Genomic DNA, 5,698 nt, shown 5'->3' on the forward strand with positions numbered 1-5,698 from the left:
GTCATCATCATCGTCCTCATCAGCCTGGTTACGCCCACTGCAGGGCAAAGGCCTCTCCCATAGTTCTCCAACAACCTCGGTCATGTACTAATTGTGGTCATGCCGTCCCTGCAAACTTCTTAATCTCATCCGCCCACCTAACTTTCTGCCGCCCCCTACTACGCTTCCCTTCCCTTGGAATCCAGTCCGTAACCCTTAATGACCATCGGTTATGTTCCCTCTTCATTACATGTCCGGCCCATGCCCATTTCTTTTTCTTGATTTCAACTGAGATGTCATTAACTCGCGTTTGTTCCCTCACCCAATCTGCTCTTTTTTATCCCTTAACGCTACACCCATCATTCTTCTTTCCATAGTTCGTTGCGTCGTCCTCAATTTAAGTAGAACCCTTTTTGTAAGCCTCAGGTTTCTGTCCCGTAGGTGAGTACTGGTAAGACACAGCTATTATACACTTTTCACTTCAGGAATAATGGCAGCCTGCTGTTCATGATCTGAGAATGCCTGCCAAACTCACCCCAGCCCATTCTTATTCTTCTGATTATTTCCGTCTCATGATCCGGATCCGCCGTCACTACCTGCCCTGAGTAGATGTATTCCCTTACCACTTCCAGTGCCTCGCTACCTATTGCAAATTGCTGTTGTCTTCCGAGACTGTTAGACATTACTTTAGTTTTCTGCAGATTAATTTTTAGACCCACTCTTCTGCTTTGTCTCTCCAGATTAGTGAGCATGCATTGCAATTGGTCCCCTGAGTTACTAAGTAAGGCAATATCATCAGCGAATCGCAAGTTACTAAGGTATTCTCCATTAAATTTAATCCCAAATTCTTCCCAATCCAGGTCTCTGAATACCTCCTGTAAGCACGCTGTGAATAGCATTGGATAGATCGTATCTCCCTGCCTGACACCTTTTTTTATCGGCATTTTGTTGCTTTCTTTATGGAGAACTACGGTGGCTGAGGAGCTGCTATAGATATCTTTTAGTATTTTAAGTACGGCTCGCCTACACACTGATTCCGTAATGCCTCCATGACTGCTGAGGTTTCGACAGAATCAAACGCTCTCTCGTAATGAATGAAAGCTATATATATAACGGTTGGTTATATTCCGCACATTTCTCTATCACCGGATTGATAGTGTGAATATGGTCTATTGTCGAGTAGCCTTTACGGAATTCTTCCTGGTCCTTTGGTTGACAGAAGTCTAAGGTGTTCCTGCTTCTATTTGCGATTACCTTAGTAAGTACTTTGTAGACAACTGACAGTAAGCTGATCGGTCTATAATTTTTCAAGTCTTTGGCGTCCCCTTTCTTACGGATTAGGATTATGTTTGCGTTTTTCCAAGATTCCGGTACGCTCGAGGACATGAGGCATTGCGTATAAAGGGTGACCAGTTTCTCTAGAACAATCTGCCCACCATCCTTCAACAAATCTGCTCTTACCTGATCCTTCCCACTTTGCATAGCTCCCAAGGCTTTCTTTACTTCTTCTGGCGTTACCTGTGGGATTTCGAATTCCTCTAGACTATTCTCTCTTCCATTATCGTCGTGCATGCCACTGGTACTGTAATAATCTCTATAGAACTCCTCCGCAACTTGAACTATCTCATCCATATTAGTAACGATGTTCCCGGCTTTGTCTCTTAACGCATAAATCTGCTTCTTGCCAATTCCTAGCTTCTTCTTAACTGCTTTTAGGCTGCCTCCGTTCCTGAGAGCATGTTCAATTTTATCCATATTATACTTCCTTATGTCAGCTGTCTTACGCTTGTTGATTAACTTCGAAAGTACTGCCAGTTCTCTTCTAGCTGTAGGGTTAGAGGCTTTTATACATTGGCGTTTCTTGATCAGATCTTTCGTCTCCTGCGATAGCTTACTGGTATCCTGTCTAACGGAGTTACCACCGATTTCTATTGCACACTGAATAATGATGCCCACAAGATTGTCGTTCATTGCTTCAACACTAAGGTCCTCTTCCTGAGTTAAAGCCGAATACCTGTTCTGTAGCTTGATCTGGAATTTTCCCTCTGATCGCTAACTCATTGATCGGCTTCTTATGTACCAGTTTCTTCCGTTCCCTCTTGAGGTCTAGGCTAATTCGTGTTCTTATCATCCTATGGTCAATGCAGCTCACCTTGCTGAGCACGTCCACATCTTTTATGATGCCAGGGTTAGCGCAGAGTATGAAGTGAATTTCATTTCTGTTCTCGCCGATCGGGTTCTTCCACGTCCACTTTCGGCTATCCCGCTTGCGGAAGAAGGTATTCATTATCCGCATACTATTCTGTTCCGCAAACTCTACTAATAACTCTCCCCTGCTATTCCTAGTGCCCATGCCATATTCCCCCACTGTCTTGTCTCCAGCCTGCTTCTTGCCTACCTTGTCATTGAAGTCGCCCATCAGTATAGTATATTTTGTTTTCACTCTACCTATCGCCGATTCCACGTCTTCATAGAAGCTTTCGACTTCCTGGTCATCATGACTGGATGTAGGGGCGTAGACCTGCACAACCTTCATTTTCACCTTGTACAACCTTCAACTGAGTGAACCCACGACATATGGTTTGCCGTCATGTGGTGCTCCATAGTATAGGTCTTATACTGCGCCTAATGAGTGAATTAACTTGGCTCAATTATGCGAAATGTTTAATATTCGTTTAGGGTGAAGTGCGTTTCGTCGTGTTGTAGACGGGTTTCAGAAACGAACGATCCAATTTTTAGTGCCAACGCACACGCTGCGTGGCGATTTTATTCGGCGTTCAAAGCAAACCCATGAAATATGAAATAAAACCACGTGAGTCCTATCGTGCGCTATCATACTGCAGCGCTCTCAACCGCATGTCGAGCCTATCGCTTATTTGGGACGACGTTGCTTCCTTTCCGCGTGCCACCATAGAGAAAGAAATTCAACAAGAGGGGACACTCGGCGAAAACTGGCAACGGGAAACACTTCCCGGCTAGTGCTAATCCCATCCTTTAGTTGACGCGAGCATCCGATAAAAGAATGTAAAATGAACTTACAGACAATGCTTTATTTATTCTTTCCCGCTAAAACTAGAAAGTTTTGCGTGTCAATTTACTTTTGCATTGAGGCTTATTTTTCTTGCGTTACGTAGCAACAAGCTAACGGCACGTCAGGCACGACAGATGCATGCGTCATATGCCAGTCCACCGAGGCCAGCGAGGCCGGTTGTGCATATGGAGTTCGCCTGTTCGGCGACCCGTCTATGTTGGATGTAGCATGTTTATTGGGCTCCCGGTGTTTTCTTGCGTTCCTTCTCCACTTCTACGCGGCACCACTGCATTATTGGACTAGGACAAGGTGACAAATTTTGTCTGACAGTCTGCGACGCATTTCTGTCAATTTTAGGCTTACGGCTCAGAACCGAGACTCGTGATGCAGTTAGCGAAAACCAAGTCGGCCGTGCTGGTCTGGTTAATTTGAGTTAATTACTCGTAATGGGAGATGTTTCCGACGCTTTCCATGAGCCCCAACATTATTATAACTTATTTCGGTGCTTTTTTGGGCGCGCTCGCCGCACCTGGCTTTGTGACCCAGTTAGCCAAAAGCACCTCGGTCGTGTGACGCAGCTTCGCGTGTACTGAATCTTACCGGGACATATTTTGGAGCTTTCTCTGACCCACAAAATTTTTGCAACTAATTTCGTTACTTGTTAGTTCACTTTTCACGAACAGTAGCCACGCCTGGCGTTGTGTCGCAGTTAGCTTCGCGTGTACTAAATGCTGCGCGTCTGCAGCAGCGAGGCGCCAAAGCAATTCAATTCAGCAGCAGACGAAATGGACATGTCCACCAGTTGGACTCTTACAGAATACCTCCCCAGTGCTTTGGGTAACTTGAACCATTCGGGGACTTCGTAATATTGAGTAGATATTTGCCAGGCACACAGTCTCATGCTTTAAAGTGTTAGCTCTTAGACAGTTGCTCAGTCTTGCGGCATTAGCACGCACCGCAGAGAGAAGAGTGAGCACGAGTTTCAATCTCTGGCTTCTTCTGGAGGCCACTGGCGTGTGCGTCTTTCGTGGCGCTCAGTGGTGCTTTTTATGGTTATACATAGCTTGGTAGAAGCCGTCAGGGCGACTTCAACACAACATACGACAGCTGCGTTTCGAGACATTGGTGCCATTCACGGCGCAGACCTCAGCCACGCCAGAACGGGCTTTCATTGGTTGAAATGCCCGCGATGATGTGGGTGGTTCCCCTAATGAGAGAAGACAGTTTGGTCATGGCGTTGCAAAGCTCGGTTCCCTCATTCTTTGGAACGCCATTGGTTAATATTGCCCGTCTCGCATCATGGCCTGCGTAACCCAACGATAGCGCACGTCGTTGTTGAGTCGGCTCCATTTATTCGTCGTTATTCCATCGCTTGCTTTTGTCATTCAATCGTGATTATGTCGCCGTTGTCATGTCATTGTCATCATGCAGTTTGCATCATAGTCATTGTCATGCTGTCGTGAAGCTATCATCTTCATGAAGTCGTTGTCATTCAAGCTTCATCTCATTCTGATCATGCCGCCTATTTCACACAGTCGTCACACGCTATCGTAATCATGCCGTTTGGGTAGTTATCCCATTGACACCATGCCATCATCATCAGGCCGCCGTCCTTATAGCATCGTCCTCATTTCAGAATTTTCTTAAAGTTGTCGTCCTACGGTCATCGTCGTACACCCTCTTCGGCTGCGCCAGTGTAGGCTTAGAAAGCCAGCGAGCACTCGGACATCGGGAGAAGCGTATTAGTTTAAATGATAACGCAATAAATCGCCCTTCACACTGAATTGTAATGAAGGAACAAGGACCTTCAGGTCATTCAGCCCCACAAGCTATTCGACGAAACCGAGATCGGGAGCCCGTTCCACAGCTAACGCTTAGATATTAGTGTGAGGCACTCGTAACCGTAATGTAAATTTTTTATTAGGGCGCACTCACAACTGCTGCAATAACAGGAAGAAAACAGCAAAGCAATATAGTTCGTGGGAATACAAAAATGTAGAAAAAAAAGTACTTCTGGCAAATTCAAGTAGACTTGAACCGCCGTTGTTGCGCGCCTCACAAAGCGAAAATAAAACGAGCACAGGTCACATTTAAACTTTATTTCTACGCTTGGCGTGCATCTTGGTGGCTTAAATGTCTTGACAACGTCTTCAGTTCTACGACTGCCTTCGCTTGGTGCTGACCATTAGTGCATTATAGGGAATACGAAAAAAAAAGCACCGCACTGTTTGTAGAATATTTTGTGTTTCCGAACGTCGAGGAGGACAATCTATGTCAATATGAACGAACTACTGCAAGAGAACAATATTAGTTGCAATCTGAAGAACAAAGCGGATGCGTAGATAACATTATGTAAATATCACCAGTTATGAGTTTTGTCCTGCGTGTCATGTGTCAAAACCCATACATGGAAGGCAGTGCAGTATCAGTGGGAATTCGTCAGCGCGTTGGAGGCAAAGGACCACAAAGGTTTGCCTCCGCGGCATAGTGTTATTGCTCCTAAAAAGGAACTGAAGAACATGCAATTGAGATATAGATAAGCAATCTTTTTAATATGAAGTTGTAGGTGCCGGCAGACAGAATCAGATAGTACGACTAATTAAATGTGAGATGACAATAACAAACTGACCAAAGTAAGCACTGACCACTGAACCGGACATTTGTCCTTATATAAAGCTGAGAGACAAT

The sequence above is a fragment of the Dermacentor andersoni genome, chromosome 9 (assembly GCF_023375885.2).
Source record: "Dermacentor andersoni chromosome 9, qqDerAnde1_hic_scaffold, whole genome shotgun sequence".
Taxonomy (NCBI): Eukaryota; Metazoa; Arthropoda; class Arachnida; order Ixodida; family Ixodidae; genus Dermacentor; species Dermacentor andersoni.